This window comes from Felis catus, chromosome B3 (genome assembly GCF_018350175.1).
Source record: "Felis catus isolate Fca126 chromosome B3, F.catus_Fca126_mat1.0, whole genome shotgun sequence".
NCBI classification, from domain to species: Eukaryota; Metazoa; Chordata; class Mammalia; order Carnivora; family Felidae; genus Felis; species Felis catus.
The window spans coordinates 1,128,025-1,146,005 of NC_058373.1; positions in this window are offsets into that span (position 1 = coordinate 1,128,025).

The window sequence follows — 17,981 nt, forward strand, 5'->3', positions numbered from 1 at the left end:
GGCCCCACAAGCACGGCCACCGTCCGTCACCACGCAGCATTGTTACGGCACCATTGGCTGTATTCCATGTGCTGTGCCTTCCGTCCGTGGCTTCCTCATCCCGTAACTGGCAGCCTGGGCCTCCTCTCACTCCCTCTGGAAACCACCAGTTTGTTCTCTGTGTTTGCGGACCTGATTCTGCTTTCTGTTTGCGCGTGAAGAGAGAGAAGTCACAGAAACCATGTGATTTCACGTGCAGGCAGGCGGAAGGTAAGAAACAAGTGAGCGTATACTTTGTATCCTTTGTGTCTGGTTTCTTTCACTCCACATGATGCCGTGGAAAACATCTGTGCTGCCGTGTATGGTGGTGGCCTCCCCATTTTCACAGCGTTATCTGCTGGAGAATGTGGCACGATTTCTCTACCCACTGGTGGGCGTCTGGGGAGCTCCCGGTTTGGGGCTATGAACTCGCTCATCCGTGGTTTTGGTGAATGCACGCGTGCATTTCTGGCAGTAAAGCTGCTGGTCCCCAGGCGAGCTCCCATGCTGCCGTGGTGGGTGACGCGGCCCCGAGGCTCTCCTCCGCAGTGCGCGTGGGGCTCCAGTTGCTCTAGATGCTACTCACGGGCATGTTCCGTCTTAGCCCTTCTGCTGGGTGTGCGCTGGTGTCTCATTGTGCATTTAATTTGCATCTTCCTGATGATGAAGGAGATTTGCACCCTTCATGTGTGTGTTGGCCCTTTGGATGTCCTGATCTGCGAAGCGCCTGTTCACGGCTCTGCCCATTTTCCATTAGGCTGGTTGTCTTTTCCTTAGCAATTTGTAGAAATTCTCTAGACGTTCTGAAAATGAGTTATTTGTCGGATACACATTACAGGCACTGTTTTCCATTCTGTGAGCTGCGCTTTTATTCTCTCGTTGGTACCTGATCAATAGGGGTTCTTTATTTTGATACAGAAATGTATCGGTTTCTTCATTATGATTGGCAGTTTGAGTCCTGTTGGAGACGCTTCGTACAGACTCCAAGGTCACGGAGATGCTCTGTTTTCTTCTTGAAGCTTTACTGTTTTACTTTTCTTGGTTGGAGCTGCATGTCTTCTGGAGTTGACATTACACTGGTGTCAGGTGGGGGTTATCCCATGTGGGTATCCACTGATCAGCACCACTAATTAGAAAGATCATCCTGGGGACACCTGGGTGGCTCAGCTGGTTAAGCGTCTGACTCTTGATCTCAGCTCAAGTCCTGATCTCATAGTTCGTGACAATCCCTGTATCGGGCTCTGTGCTGACAGTGTGGAGCCTGCTTGGGATTCTCTCTCTCTCTCTGCCCCTCCCCTGCTCACACTTTCTCTCTCTCTCTCTCAAAATAAATAAATAAATAAATAAATAAATAAATAAACATTGAAAAAAGAAAGAAAGATGGGGCACCTGGGTGGCTCAGTTGGTTAAACGTCCAACTTTGGCTCAGGTCATGATCTCATGGTTTGTGGGTTCAAGCCCCGTGTCGGGCTCTTTGGTGTTGGTTCAGAGCCTGGAACCTGCTTCGGATTCCTTGTCTCCTTCTCTCTCTGCCCTTCCCCCGCTCACTCTCTGTCTCTCTCTGTCTCTCAAACGAATAAACGTTAAAAATATTTTTTTAAATTAAAAAAAATAAAGAAAGACCATCCCTACCCCTTTAACACAAGTCTATTGAACATATATATGGCTTCCTGGACTTTCTATCCGGCCCTGTCTGCTCCTCTGTGCTTGTGTGAGCACAACATCAACATAGTTTTCTCCACCCCAGAGAGATGAAGACATCGCTCACTGTGAAGTAAGTGAATCACAGCCGAAGGGGCAGAGGCCGCAGCACATTTCTTGCCCATGAAATCGTATCAGGGAGGATGCCGGAGAGAGAATTTATCCAGCTTCTTTAATGTTCATCCTGCCATTCGCAAATGTCACCGAGCTCCCGCTCGAGTCATTAAAGAAAAGTGACGAAACACAGTTCCGAGCACATCGCAGAAGGCGATTAATATTTTGACGTCTGGACACCAAAAGAAGTCTCTGATGAGGGCCTGGATCATGTCAGCGCAACGATACCACAGCAGGCTTAAGAACGCTTCTCACTTTTACAGTAAATACTAGTTCAGACGTAAACCTGAGGTTCGCACACGGATCGACTGGATTGCATTTCGCCTGAGTGCTCTGAGCAAGTGAGTTGAGAAAATAGCATGTATGTGATCTTGTAGGGAAATGTTCATTTTCCTCACGAGGACAAATGTATGCGCAATGTGCTATCGTAAGGCATTTTAGTCTGTTGTTATTTAGATTCCTCCCCCCAAGTACCAGCAAGAGTCAACTTACTTCACACCATTGAATGCACTTTTAAAAAAGCACACCTCCCAGCGCTCTCTCTAGATTTCGGGCTTTCCGAAAGTCCCACCGGCCAAGTCACTGGGATTTGGCCGTTCCTGGGTTTGGATTCAATCTGGACTAGTCCTCGTAACGGAAAGGAGAGGGAGGAGGTGCACCCGGTTTTAGACAGAAGCGATGTTATGAGAAAACGACACCAGCGTCCGAAAACAGGGACCGAAGGAACACAGGCGTTTCGGGCCGGACCAGGTACCGCACCCCACCCCCTGCACACACTGCTTCTTTGCGGTCTCAAATCTGACCCCAACTCAGCAGTTTTGGAAGATTCCTGAAAGACTCATTAAGTCCTGGACAGAATATCATTGTTGGAGTTCAGCAGCGCACGTGTGGTTAGTTGCAGATACAGTTTCCTTTCCTTTGCAAGGAAAACACTTAATAAGTGAGGCCAAATCAGTAACTGAGTTGTCACCCCGTGAAGAGAAGAGATGTACACGGAAAGTTCACGCGGGCTGCTCAGAGGCACGTTCCACGGTGTGATGATTCTTGTATAATTTCCGAAGTCCTGGCCAGGAAGGCTTCCCCGGCTCATTCTCTCCGGGACCAATGCTGTTCGACTTGGATGTCTCCGCCAGCCTGTGTTAGCATTTTGTTACTAAGTAGTTTTATTATCAAAGCACGGTTTTACCACTAGCGATGGGTATGTGACCTACTTTTTCCTGTTCTTTGCTCTATTTATTCCTTTATTTATTCAACTGACATTTGTTAAGCAACTTGAAATGTGCAGGGCACTGGCTTGGGGCTGAAGTATTGTCCCCAGAGCAACAATGTCTCGAACACAGTAGATGCTTAATGAATACTTGTTGAACGAACGAGGGAGGAAACGAATGCACGCAGTCTGAGATCGGGTGTCTCGGAACGTCCATTCCAACGAATGTACAGGTAACAAGGAAGTAAGCAAATAAGGGAAACAATTTCCAACAGCAAGAGGTTTCCTGAAGGAAGCTTTTCCCCTCAGAGGGGAGCAGAGGTATTGCCTGAGTTAGGGCAGCGGGAAGACCTGGAGAATGTGGTGTGTGGACGGCCCAGGATGAGCGCCCCTGGCGGAAGGAGCTGTCAGTGCAAAGGTCCTGCGGTGGGAATGAAGTCTGGGCAGAAGGCTAGTGTGGCTTGAATGTAGTGAGCGCGGTGGGAAGGACATCCGTGAAGCGGCAGGGGCCGTTAGGCACGGTAAAAGGTTAGGTTTTATTTTCGGTACGACGTGAAGCCTGGGGACGGTGGCAAGCAGAGGGATACGACGTAATCCATGATCCGAGTTACATGCTTACGAGATCACCCCGGCTGCAACGCAGAGAAGGGGCTGAAGGGAAGGAGGGGTGGGAGCCAGGAGACCCGTTCAGTAAGAGTGGGAGAGCAGGGAACAAAGGAGTGGCCAGGTTTTCCAGAAGCTCTAAAGAGGCTCCCGGGGACCTGGCGTTAGCGTCAGCAGCCCTATCGCGAGGGGGTCCTGACGTGGGGACGCTGTCACCAGGAGGCAGGAAAGCACGCGAGGGTCGGGGCCACCACGGTGAAGGCCTTCCCTGGGGTGTGCTGACCCAGGGCAGAGGGGTGGGCAGCTGTCGAGACCCTCACTGGGCCCTACGTCCACTGAGCACCCGCTAGGCGTTAACTCTGGTGACTGGAGAATAATAATAAGCACGGCTGCCACCCATCAAGTCGGCGACCTACGACTTCCTGCTACCAACGAGACACGGGCCCTCGACTTGCTCTCTGTCCGTGGACAACCAGACACGAAAGCCCTGTTTCCAGGCGTTATTCATGAGGCACCCAGGACCGTGAGGTGGGGGAGAAGGTGGGCCCAGGCCTCTGCTTAGAAGAACGTTCTGGGCTGCGGGGGAGCAGCCCCGCCCCCCAGCCCCGCCTCTCCTGACGGAAGCTTCGGAAACTGCCCCCTCGAGGCCGCGGAGACCTCCGTCCCGCGACGTCCTGCGGGCCTTTCTCTGCCTCCTTCCTTCCGTCCGTCCCGTCCGTGTAACCGGCTGCACAGCAGGACGCGTTCCCCCCCCTCCTTCAAACCCTTTCCTCTCTGGGCCTCCCTCCTCACCAGCCTCCCCTTCTCTGCTTCCTCCTCTGCCTCTCCCTTCCGAGCCCTCCTCCTTGCGTCCACGGTTCCTGGGATTGGACACCGTCCGGATACGGATGAGCCCGGTTCACTTCCCTTCTCTGACCCCTTCTCTGAGCTCCAGCCTAGATGGCCATCGCCGTGGGTGCGTGACAGGCACGCTTCGTGCACCTGGAGGGGGCGGGCTCGCTCACCCCTCCCCACTGTCCTCCCCCCCCACCCCCGCGCTGATTCGGGCACAAACACACACTCGGCACGCGCCCCTCCTGCACACCCGCGGTCCGCACCGCCTGGCCGCGGATTAGCTCGGGGTCCGACCCGCTGGCCTGCCTCTCTGCTTGTCCTCCGACTCCATTCTCCATAAGAGCCAAAGGCTCCCACCAACTGGATGAGATCCGGTCGTGTCCCCTTCCCTGGCTCCTGCCACATGGGGACTAAAGCCGCAGGGTCTCTGGCCTCCCCCCGGCCTCGCTCCCCTCTCACCGAGCCCCGGCTGCCTTTGTGTCCCAAGCACGGCGCGCCTGTTCCCGCTCCGGACTTCAGCACGTCCCGGCAGGAGCGATCGTGTCACCGGCCCGGACCCCTCCCCCCAACGCCCTCACCCGAATCCCCCCGCCCTTCATGCTAGAAAGCGTCCAGGCACTTGTGTTAGCTCGCCGTGCAATGTCATTATTTTTTACACTGTGTCGAAATCCCTGTAAGTGCTGTGTCAGCCCGCAGACCAGGGCCGAGCCCAGAGGCCTTTGGTGAGTATTTGTGGAAAGAACGGAGTGTTTCCTGATATTTGTATTAAAGGTGAAAAAGAGCTCACGTGCTGTTTAAAGGAGACGCTTCCTGCGACAGAAAATACGTTATTAATGTGGGTCTGGAGTGCCCACTGAGCTCACGGACGCCCGTCGATAAACTCCTGTGACGCAGCTGGGACGTTCTCCATTTGTATCGAGAAGCAGCCTAGGCGGATCTGCAGAAACGCTACGTGTCGTGATGGCAATAAGCCTGTGCGTAAGCAAAGACATGGGCCACGAGACGCGTTCGCAGAGCCGTTTGGCTCCCCTCGTGTCTGCAAGGCTAAGAGTCAGAAGGTGGCTCGGGAGCCCACGATGGTACGAGATTTGTTTTTGGGGTCCCCGGGGAGAGCGCCCGGGTCAGCAGCCTGGAGGAGGGACGAAGGGGGACAGTGCGGCGGCAGCAGGGGCCTCGGCCCCTCCCCGGGGGCCCCTGGAGCCGGTGTCCGCTCCCCTCAGGGTTACACAGAGGGAGATGTGGGATTGGAACCCAGACATCCCGGAAGCAGCATTCGTGGTCGTGTCTGCTCCGCTGTGCCGCCTCCCGAAGCGTCCCAGATCTGCAGGCACAGGCTCCTCCCCCGCTCACTCGACTCCTGGAAGGCGTCTTGCCCTGCGATGACACGGGCTGACCCTGCAGTCACGCTGTCACTCACCTAACCCACGATGTGCCAGCTGTGCCCTAGACAGGGCTCTGGGCACTGAGAGCACAAAACACACAACTCCCCGCCCTGAGCACAATTCCGCGAGGAGACCCATGGGCACGGTGGAGTCAGAGGCTGCGTGGCATGGGACAGGGGCCGAAGACGTCTGTCCCCACGGGTACTCACTCACCTTTAAGAAGTAGGTATTATTCTAACCAGTCTCCAGACGCAGGAACAGAGGCCACGGGAGACCAGGAAGTACATCTAGAGAGTCACAGGTTGAACTTGGCTTTCATTCTGGGTTAAATCCACCTGTGACTCTGGAGCCTGAGCTCTTCACCGCGACGCCCCTGGGCCGTTGTTAGAGGAGGAAACGGCCTCGTTGATCCTCTGGGACGCGGGTGGGCGTGAGGGTGGGGAACAGGGTCTGAGGCTGGCGGGGGGGGCCCCTGGAGTCACCTCCTGAGGCCGCCTGGCCACAGCCCTGTCCGGGAAGGGGACCCCGCATCCCATTCTGAGTGAGAAGGTCATGCAGGACTGAATTAGTGAGAGGTCCTCTCTGGCACCTGTCCTGCTCTCGTCCGGACAAATGTGGTCTTATAGAGTCAATCAAGAAAGCAAGGGGTTTGTCAGAGCCACACTCTCCCTCCTGGCCTTCACCACGAACTGTAGCGCTTAGAGTTCATCAATCACGCCCACAGCTGTTCCTGTGGTGCCCTCGACTCTGCAGAGGGTGTGCAGGGGTGTGAACCCGGAGCCCCCACCCCACCCCACCCCCGTGCATGTGCACACGTGCAAACAGAAGCAGGAAGAAGGTCGTGTTCGCAAGTATCCGCACCGGGCTCTCAGCTCCCAGCAGCCCTCCCTTACCCGGTGGGGGCGGGGGGCAGGGGACGTGCCTTGTTCCCTCTGCAGGTGCTGTCAGTGGGCTGCGGGGAGGTGGGGTCTGCGGGCGGAGAGGACACAGCTCGTGGGGACCGGGGCCGTGATACGAACCCAAACCCACAGCCCTGGAGCCCTCCCTCATCTTCTGGGTCCTAGTTGACGCGGTAACTCGGTCCCTAAAGATTCCATCCGTGTCCTTCCCGAATCCCCAGATCCGAATTCCTGTCGTGGGCTCTGTCCACACCAAGGGGACTGTGACAGCTCATCACACGTTCAAACCAGAGTCTGTGAGCTCAGAGGCCCTTCTCCAGCATGTCCCCAAACAGGAGGCAGTGAGACAACGGTTAGAACTTGAAGAAATTCGCCCCTACGATGCAGGTTAATTTGTCGTGACGTGACTGCTCCTGGAGACAAGATGTTATCGTGTGGCCCCGTGAGCTGGAACCAGGCTGTGTTTGGAAGAAAATCGATGAGATGATCTCTCTGCAGCACGGTCACTGCTTGTCCTCGACAGCGGCTTGAAGGGGACTCGGAAATTGCCTCCGTGTATCATGTCCAACCGGGCTAAATTCTTCCCGCGTTTCCGCGACAGATGCGCACGGCAAGCCCACACAAAGGCCCCCGAGTGAACCGTCACATGTCCCCAATTAACGTGGCTTTAATTCCGAGACAAATAGGATCTCCGTGAATTTCCACGCGTTTGACTTGGCCGGGATGGCGGGTGTGTGGAACTCGCGGGCTTTGGGCTGGAGGGTGGCAGTCGTTTCTGCGTGCTGGTTGCGAGGGGGCCCGAGCTGCACGTGCCAGCGTCTGCGCCGCGAGGAACAGGGACCGCGGCACCAGGTGCCCGCTCTGGACCCGCTGCGGCGTCCCCGGAGCCCGTGCTTCCCATTCTCCACCTCGGCCGCATCCAAACTCAGCAGAACGACATCCCCTCGCTCTCACAAGACGACTCCGGATGCAGGGATGCTTACTTGTCCTCGTGAGACCAACCATAGGAATGTTGCAGAAGGACCTGGAATGATCCACCAGGAACAGGACTCCTTCAGCTTTGATGTTCTTTTCAGGTCCGAGATTCTGGGCGCATCTGGCATCCGGTGGACGGGTGCTCAGGAAGAAATGGACCCGTTACCGGCGTAAATGTGGAAACACCTGTCCTTGTTTGTCCGTCACTCACGTGCGGCTCCCCGCCAGGCTGGGCACTGGAGATGCCGAGGTGAAACGTCCGGAACATCCCTGCCCTCCGGGAGCTCTGAGTCCAGTGCAAGGGCACTGGGGTGCCTGCAGGGGGGCGTCTGGCGATCGGCTCTGTTTCTACATTACCTGCTGGGACACAAATGTCCTGAAAGGCAAGATCAGGTCCCACTACCGGATCTGTCCCCAAACCCGGACGGGACTTGGCACCTGGAAGCCGTTCCCGCGGCATCAGTTGGAGGGATTAACGGGATGGAGGCAAGGTATGAGTAAGGAGCTTTTCAGAAGGTTCTGGGTTTCAGAGGGAAAGGCCGCGGCTGGAAGGGAGCTTGAGGGCAGACACGTCCGTCGGAATCAGTGAGTGATATCCGAGACTGTCGCCTCATGCCGCACCCGGGCACACGGCTCAGGGGCAGGAGCAGACGTGCGCCCGGTTCCCGAGGGCGACAGACACGAGCGAGCAGACACTGTCCTGTGGCAGGTGCTGGTGGGAGGGTCAGAGCACGGGGCCCACTCACAGGGCGTCATAGCATCCTGCCCTTTCAGGAGGAACGGGACGGAGAGACCCGGGGAATCCGAGCACGTCCTCTGGTGGCACAGTGTCTGTGTGGGGGCAGGCTGTGAGGACAGCATGCGGGTACCAGGAGAGGGCCTGTGTTGGGCCACTGAGTTTGAGTGTTGTTCACTAGGTGATGGGAGCCCCTGAAGGTTACTGAGCGAGAGCATCCCCAGCCGAGCACTCTGGCGGGTGCAGCTGGGTCCTGTGGGCAACACGGCCCACGTTCAAGCTCATCCACAGTCATCGGACCAAAGAGCCGCGTGCTTGGAAGAAACCTCGGGTCACACACACCATTCGGGGAGGGCATCTCGTGTTGCCCGTGTGGCAGCCTCCTGCCTGAGGGGCGTCGGGCTGGTTGCAGGGACAGAGGCCACGTCCCCGGCCACCCGGAACGCTGGGAAGCTCTCTCTTACGTCGAGTCAGACTCCGTGCACGTAACAACTGTGCACGCGGCACAAAGGCCCAGGACAGACCCCGCGGCCGACAAACGAGGCGGCTAGCCGTCCCTGGCTATCCCCCGGGGACGGTGGGTTTTGGTTCCTGCGATGGTTGGCTTAATGTATCACCTGGACTGGGCCTGGGGGCCCAGACATTTGGTCAGGCGTGATGCTGGGTGTGTCCGGTGGGTGTTTTGGGCGGTCAGAATTTGAATCGGCAGCCCCAGGGCCCCAGTCTTCTTGCCTGACTGGCTGGAGTCGGGACTCCGGGGCCCTGCCTTCAGAGTCCAGCAGAAACATGGGTTCCTCTCGGGTCTTGGGCCCGGCAGCGTCCCCCCCCCCAGGACTGCCGGGTCCCCAGCTTGCCAGCTGCACACCCTGGGACGCCTTTGCCGCCCTAATCCCACGAGCTGATCCCGTAGGGGAGGTGTCTTTGTATTATAAACACGAGCGTGAATGTGTCTCTCCCGTCGGTTCTGCTTCTCCGAAGAGCCTGACCGACCCGGTTTCCCCGCAGACCTGCCCGTCGGTGCCCTTCACAAAGCGGGGTGTCGGAAGTGGCCGACGTGGCTCAGGTGCTGTGACCCCGCAGAGGGTACAAGTCCCTCCTCCCTTATTCTGAACTGCACCTCTTTACTGAGGTCACAGTGCGACCAACCCCCCGATCCCCACTGTCTCTGAGGAAGCTCAGAGGGGGCAGGAGTTGGTTCCAGGTCACACAGCAACGGAAATGACACGGATGGAACTCTGAGCGTTTGTTGTGCGAGTGACACGTGCTGGACGTCAAGCCTGGGCGTCCACAGGACTCCACACCTGCTCTGGCCCGTACTGGACATCTCACTCACCAGGTCCTTTGGTAAGTCGCCCCACCGGTCCCAGCAGGAGCCCCGCGGGGTGGACGACGGCCCTTCTCCCACCCCGGCCACCTTCCCGCAACCCAGCGAGGGTCAGCAATGTCCTTGTGCTAACGGCGTTCTGCAGGCCGGACGACCACAGGTGCACGTGAGTCAGCGTCAGACGATGTCGGGGCCGTCCGCTCCCAGACGGCACGCTGTGCACCCTCGCGCCGCGGGGCCTCCCCGACCCGACCCTGCACCCACCCACTCACTGCAGGGACAGCCCCGCCTCTCCGTGCATCTCCCGCACCTGCGCTGTGCACCTGTCGCGGCAGACCCGGCTTTAGGGCTTCACGTGTTTTTATACGGTGACACTACGCAGGTCAGGCTCGGGCCAGCTTTTATAATTTTGTCATTAGCAACTTCGTCGTTCAGAACGAGCACACGGCAGCAACCGCAAACAGCGAGGGCTGCGAGTACTGGTCCCTCCGAGGTCCCCCTGCCCCGCGGGGAGGCCGAGACCCCGCTTCCTAACCACTGGGGGAAACCGTGTTCGTAACCGATGACCGGAAAATCTCAACTTCTGTTCTCTCCTTGACAATGGAGACGGTGCTACGTCTTGGCAGTTTTCTATAGGCCCTCCTGCCATCGGCTCATCCCGACGCAGACCACCGGGACTGGCGGTGCGGACCCTCCCCCGGCCCCCGTCTCCCAAGCACACAGCGCTCGCGGGGAGAACGCCGTGCGGGGCTCAGGCCGGTGTCAGAGCCCGTGCAGGCGGATGAACTAACAGAAGACGGGACTGTCCTCCGCTCCCATCCCGTCACTCTGTTTTGCGCGAGGGAAGAACAGAGGACATGCCCCAGACCTAGAGGTGATACTGTAGAGATGCTCGGGGCTGGGGTCTGCCCTCAGCCCTGACCTTGCAAAGCCAGTCTCCTCCGCTGGACCTCGGTTTCTCCACTAAAAAACAGACGAGGGCAACCATAACCCGCCCGAGACGAGTTGCCGTGAGAATCAGGGAGCCCCCTCTGACCCTCGGTCCCACACCGCCTTCACAGGGTTCCTGCAGATATTTTAAGGCGGCCGGGAATTCTACGTGACATCACAGACATCCCTAAGGCGACTCGGAGGTCCCCCGTGAGCCTCCTACGCTCTGGTCATCAGGTTCGGGGAGGGAAACACCATAATTTTACAGCGTCCCCAAAGAACAGAGCTCCCAAAATGGGTAATTCTGCAGACCTCACCCAACGATGCCCTCAGGTCTGTCCCCGGACTGAGGGGTCCCGTGCGCGCACCCAGGCAGGGCGTAGGTGAACGTCCACGCGACTTCTTTGTGCTCACGGGGTCTGGTCTCCAAGTCCCCACGGGGCAGATGTACAGAGGCGGTCCCCAGGTACCAGGAGGAGTAAAGGCAGAAGCCAGAGCGCCAGCGGGGGACCGCCGTCCAGGGGGTGGTAGCTGACGAACTAACACACAGAAAACCGAGTTGTAACCCGCGGAGGTAAAGCCTGCTGCCCGCATTTGTGAACGAATGTCGAACCGTACACGAACCTCTTCATCACGCAAGCGATACCGCGATACCCTCCCCTTCTGGGACGTGAGCGGGACCCGCTCAGGGCGCCCGCGGACTCGCCCCACCGCGGGTCCGCGGCTGCACATCCCCCGGGACCGTTTCCCTTGCTTTCACGTAACTACAGGCAGAATCGACAGACGCGCAAACGGTACCTTGTATCGGTCAGTGGCGTCTGCACGGACGCTTCCTTCCACAGCTCGGCGTCGCTCGGTGAAACGACCCGCCTCCGTCGCATCCTTTCCCAGCTTTCTGTTCTGAGCAGGACCGCGTGAACGTCTGTGCCCACGAGGGCGCACGGCCCTTCGGAAGCGGCTGTACTATTGCACAGTCCCGCGATTTCCGGGTTTGGTACCAACACTTTGTGTTTCCCAACCCTTCCGGTATCTCCTCGTTTGAAGTTGTATCTCTTTTGTTACGAGAGACCCGGGCATCTCTTCACGCGTGTTTTCTCTTATTTCCTGTGCGTATTATACGATCGTTCTTATATTGGGTTATTTGTGGGGTCTCTTCCTCAATTATTTTTAGGAATACTAATTTTTGTTTTGTAATATCTGCTGCAGATGTATTCTCCCAGGTTGCAGACATTATCCCATTTCCCCCTTAATATTGTATTTTTTTTATTTTACCCCTTAATACTTTAGTGTGTTTTTCCTAAGAATAAGGATATCCCTTTATGTAACCAAAATATTGATATTAAATTCAAAACATTTTAGACTCAGGATGTAATTTCACCTAATCTACCAATCACGTTCCAATTATTTTCTTGTCCCAATACTGTTCTTTAAAAAAAAAAAAGAATTAATTAATTTTGAGAGAGAGAGAGAGAATGAGCAGGGGAGGGGCAGAGAGAGAGAGAATCTTTTTTTTTTTAAATATGAAATTTAGGGGCGCCTGGGTGGCGCAGTCGGTTAAGCGTCCGACTTCAGCCAGGTCACGATCTCGCGGTCCGTGAGTTCGAGCCCCGCGTCGGGCTCTGTGCTGACCGCTCAGAGCCTGGAGCCTGCTTCGGATTCTGTGTCTCCCTCTCTCTCTGCCCCTCCCCCGTTCATGCTCTGTCTCTCTCTGTCCCAAAAATAAATAAACGTTGAAAAAAAAATTTTAAATATGAAATTTATTGTCAAATTGGTTTCCATACAACACCCAGGGCTCATCCCAACAGGTGCCTTCCTCAATGCCCATCCCCACCCTCCCTTCCCTCCCACCCCCATCAACCCTCAGTTTGTTCTCAGTTTTTAAGAGTCTCTTATCTTAAGCAGGCTCCAGGCTCAGAGTCGAGCCTGATGCAGGGCTTGACCCCAGGTGAGGTCCCAAGTGACATCATGACCTGAGCTGAAATCAAGTGTTAGACGCTCAACCGACTCAGCCACCCAGGCGCCCCCAGTATTGTTCTGAATGGCATTCTTTCCCTCCAGTGCGTGGGGCTCAAGGCTTCACAAACACCGGGCTCCACGGGCCCCAAACACACCAGGCTCGGCCACTCACCATCGACAAAATCCGAAGGCAGAGAGACGAGTGGGGGTGAGACAGGAAAGAGGTTTATTTCCGGAGGCCGGCACCGGGAAGATGGCAGACTAGCGTCTCAAAGACTGTGTCCAAAGCGCAGAACCACCTCTAGGTTTATCTGAGGAGACGTGGGCAAAGGTGGGGGGCCCGTGCAGGTGGGCGGGGAAGATCAGGTGGGTCCCTGTCCTGGGGTCCATCTCGGGGTCCTGCTGGCTCGGGGCGGCCCTCATTGCTCGAGGGGTCGTTTCTGTCCCTGTCACGGGGTGCCTTGCCCTCGGGGTCTCCCACCTGAGCCCAGAGACCCGCTGGAGCGCTGGACAGTGTGAGGTCAGGGTGGGGCCGCCGATGCCCACTTTCAGCACAGTCCTGGTTCCCGGCGTCCGTCACCCCGGACCCGTTCCTTCCACAGCCTTCCTTCGTCCACTGACAATCCTGAGACGTGGGGCCCGATATTCCATAGCACGTTCCTCTGGTTGGTTTGGTCTGGGGCTTGCTCATGCCTGGATTCAAATTTTGCGTGACCCTCCGTTTCTTCCGGGGCCTCACGCCTGGAGGCCCAAGATGTCCTTCTGATGCTCTGGTGACAGCGATTCTGACGCTGGACCAGGGGGTGATCAACACGGTCACCGTTTCCCTTGACCCTCATCAGAACGAGCCCCTAGTTCATTAGTGGTTCCTGCCCGGACCTGTCTTCACTCTGACGTTCACACGTCTTGTACACTCGCCAGATAGCTCTCCACCCGAAGGGAGAGCCCTCTCCTCCCTTCCCGCATCCATTTCTCCGCTCACTTGTTGCCTATCCCCGCCCTCTCTCTTCCCCCATCCACCTGCCGAATGGATTCAGGGATTCCCGTGGCATTGCTGACTCATAGTCCACCGCTGACCGTATCAGTCTCCCGTGGCTGCTGTAACAAACGACCGCATCTGTTCTCTTACGGTTCCGCAGGTCGGAAGTCCACGGTCGGTTCTCCGAGCCCCATGAAGGTGCTGATGGGGCCACATTCCACCTGGAGGCCCCGGGGGAGGGCCCTTCCTTACCCTTTCCGGCTTCCAGAGTCCAGTTCCTCACATTCGCCCACTTCTGTCCCCGTCCTCCACCTTCAGAGCCAGCAGGGCGGCACCCGGCTCTGGTCCATAGATGGTCTACTTCTTCTCCGTGTTCAGATCTCTCTCTGCTCTTTAATCACATCTGCCAATCCCTTCCACCATATAAAGTGACATTCATAGGCAGTAGGGCTTAGGACCCCCGTGTCTGTGGAGGCCATCATTCAGCGGTCCCACTTCTCTTGTGCTCAAAGTTTGGTGCTCACCTTATCCCAGCTTTGGCCAGTGGGGTCCCCTGCAAGCCAGTTCCTTCCTCCTAGTGACCGGCCACCATCATGTCACTCATTTATTCATTGGAACTTTCCGGCACAAGGTATCTCAGAACCATGTTGCCCATTCTCTTCCTGCCCTTGAGCCAAGCACCGTCCAAGAGACCTACTTCCATCTAGTGGGAATGACATTTGGGGGCCATACTCCTGGGTCCTGTCCGCAGACAGACCTTGGAAATATGTACCTATTTACACGGGGTATTAATCTCTTTCTTTCCCCGTTCTGCATCTCCCTACTTCCACGGCGAGAACTGGGTCCCCGCAAAGTCCCCACGGCGTTCACTCGCTCTGTGCTGCAACAGACGTGTGGTTTCAGACCCCCCACAGCCAGCGTTCTGAGTGAGACGATCCTGGTGGAGTCCAGGCTTACTGTCCCTTTGCTTGTCTGGACCGAGGGGCCACAGCCACAGCCACGGCATTGACTTCAACGTTGACCTGCGTTGGTTCGCCCCCCCCCCCCCAGTGTGTTTATTCGTTTGAAATAGACTCATTGTTTTCATTTTCCCATTTGGTTTTAGGTTGCCTTTTCTTCCCGGCTCATTGATCCTTCGGATGAAATTTGCCGGGTTATCTTTCCATCAGTTGCTGCTTCCCTGGGAAGGATGTGGGTGCACAGTGTCCCCCGAGCTCCTGAATATTCAAATCTGTCCTCTTACACACCTTGACAGCGGGACCGGGTCTAAAACTTGCGCCTCCTTCTACTTTTCCTTGAGTTTCCTGAAAATATGGCCCCGCGCTTACCTCTCTTGTACGTTTCCCCTTGAGAAGTGTCTTGCCTGCCTGGTTTGTTACCCTGTGAATAGTCCGATCTTGCTGATTGGAGACCCAGAGGATTGTTTTTCTTCGTCTTTAAATCCTAATGATTTTAATCATGGTCTTGGACCATTATTAATATTATTATTCTTTAATAATAATTAAATTATTTTAATTTAATACTATTTTTTAATATTAATACCAATTAAATACTAAATTTACTACTAAGTAAATACTAATTTGATCCTATCATTTAATAGTGGTCTTGGACTTGACCACTCCGGGTAAAATTTCCAGAGCACGCAGCAGTGCCTTTCAGTGCACAGGTGTGAGTTCTCTCTCACATCCGCGAAGTTTTCTTGGATTAAGGTCTTGAATATTAATGCTGTTCCGCTGTGTTTCTTCTTCTGGGACTCGTACTGACTTCCATTTCAATAACTCGCTCTCTGCTCCGTTTTTACTTCCTTCTTTAACTCGATTTCATTCTCTTGGCTACTTTTGTGCCTTGCCTTCAAGGCCCCTTATTAAAATTTAATTTGGCTCTTTTTCCCTTGGGCATGTTATGATTTATTTATCTTTTATTTTGAGGTGGTTTTGCCTTTTTATGCCATTTCTTTCCTCCATTCGCATCGCTTCTGTGTCTTCCTCTCGCTTACGTTTCTGTTCTTTATCTTCGAGTTTCTTTCTTTTTCTTTTTCTTTTTTTTTTTTGAGACAGAGAGAGAAAGAGAAGAGACAGAGCATGAGTGGGAGAGGGGCAGAGAGAGAATCCTAAGCAGGCTCCACACCCAGCACAGAGTCTGACTCAGGGCTTGAACCCAAGACCCTGAGATCACAACCTGAGCCGAAATCAGGAGTCAGACGCTTAAATGACCGAGCCACCCAGGTGCCCCTAAACTTCTATTTCTATGTGTTTTTCAGTGACTCCAAATGCTAGTTGGAGGATATCTGATTTGGTCTAAAGTGCATCACCTTACGGTCGTATTTGGCCTCACGGTCTTGTGCGAAAAGAATGGTCACAGGCTAAAATGTTACGATTCACATTTTAAATTTTCTTTTCAAGGCAGTTTGGGATAGAGTTGGCTGGCTTTCTTCCATAGGAGAAATTCTATAGAAGAGTTCTATGGGTCCGATTCCCAGGCAAATGCGCGGTAGCCCCTGATGCTGACGGGGGAGGTTGGTGGGGTTGAGGTGGGTTGTTCTTTCCCTCCTAAGGGGTCTCTGAATTCTGCCTCTGACTTCCTCCCTCCCTATGATGCCAGACCCCCGGGGACATCGCTCCTTCTCGGTGGAGTTCACCTCGTCCAGAGGCTGCTGCCTGCCTCGGGCTGCCCGCGTCGGTCCTGCGGCCGGAGCCGTGAACACGAACCCAGAACCGCGTTCCGTGCTTCGTGTTAGGGCCAGCCTTTCCCTTCCGGAGGTGACATCCTCTGCTCACTTCCCATCCCGGTCTCCTCGGCCTCCCGCCCCCGCCGTCCACGCTCTCAGATCTGCGGTGGCCGTGGGGACTCTGGCGACTCCGTATCTGTCGCTGTCCTTACGGGAGACCCGATGTTCGTGGCGTTCTCTCTTTCTTGGAAATGCCGACCGCACGAGTCAGGAGCTGCTTTTTTGTCCTCAAATCCCCGTTTCTGCACGAGTCCACTGCTGTTCCGTCAGTCCACGTCTCCGTGGAGCACAGGACCACGCTTTTTATTTACTATACTCTTAGATGTTTGGGAAGCTGGAAAGCTCACTCTTCTCCCTTTGATCTTTGTCAGAAATACCGCGGCTGCTCTTGCAGAATCGGTGTTCCTTGTCAACCCTGAAATCAGTGCTCCACACTAATTACAAAAATTTTGAGAGCGCCTGATACATAATAGGTGACTTACAACCTGCCTCACAGAGAAAAGAGCTGGCAGCCGAAGCCGTTAGCTTCGCGGACTCCCCCTCCCTTCCGCGGTTAACCGCAGCCTCTTCCTGTCTCATTACAATGAAGAACCTTCCCTCCCCTGTGTAAGGCTGACCCCTGCACCCCTGCTCTGGACCCGGATCTTTTTATTTTGATTTATGTATTTATTTTTACAGCCCCACGGGCTCAGCACACATGTGGCCACCACCTTGGACCACAGCTCCCACGTTTTGTCACCCAGCCTCTCCCCCCTGCCCCTCCCCATCATGAAGCAGACGCGGGTCCCCTCCCCGGCTGGCTCTCGCCTGTGTCTCCCGGCTCCTCTCGGCCTTCTCTCCTTGTCCATCCTGCTCTGGCCACTCCGGAGCCACATCCAGGCCCCACGCACATGCATCTTCCTTCGTCTTGGGCCCTGCAAACCTGACCCCTTTCCCCGCATTGCCCCAGGCTCCTCCAGCCCCCGGAACCACGCCTGACCTTCAGAACCTGGCTCAGATGCCCTACCCCTGAAGTTTGGTGGGTGCCCCCGCAAGGCCCTCCATCACCCCATCTGCTGCCCCAAGTCGCCCCGGGGCACTTGCCGGGGCACTGTCCCCCACCGGCCTGGGAGCTGCCAGGAGGCAGGGGCTGCGGTCACCTGGGAAGACCGGTCCCCATCACGGTCCCGGCACACGGTCGATGCCGACTTCCCGCTGGATTCCCGCCCTCCTTCCCTGCGAAGAAGGAAGCCTTCGGGACAACAGCAAGCGAGGGAGGACCCAATCCAAAGAGCCACCGTCTACCCGCCAGAAGGAGCTCGCGGATCCCCCATTCTCCTCTCTCTCCGGCGGTGACAGCAGAAACCAGGACAGGAGGCAACACGGAGGCGAAGCACTTGACTCCCAGGGGCGCCCCCAGGGTCACCCCCCGACGGAGCTGGACAGGTCACCTGTCACCCCCATTCATCACTCTGTCCTCACCTCGCATGTGCCTTTCTCATCAGCATGGAAAGGATTTCCTCCTTTTCCAGGGCGACTGGGACTCCTACGAGCCCATGTCAGCCTTTACCAGAATCTTCCCTCTACTGGGCCAAACATCGTCATGCCCTTCCTCT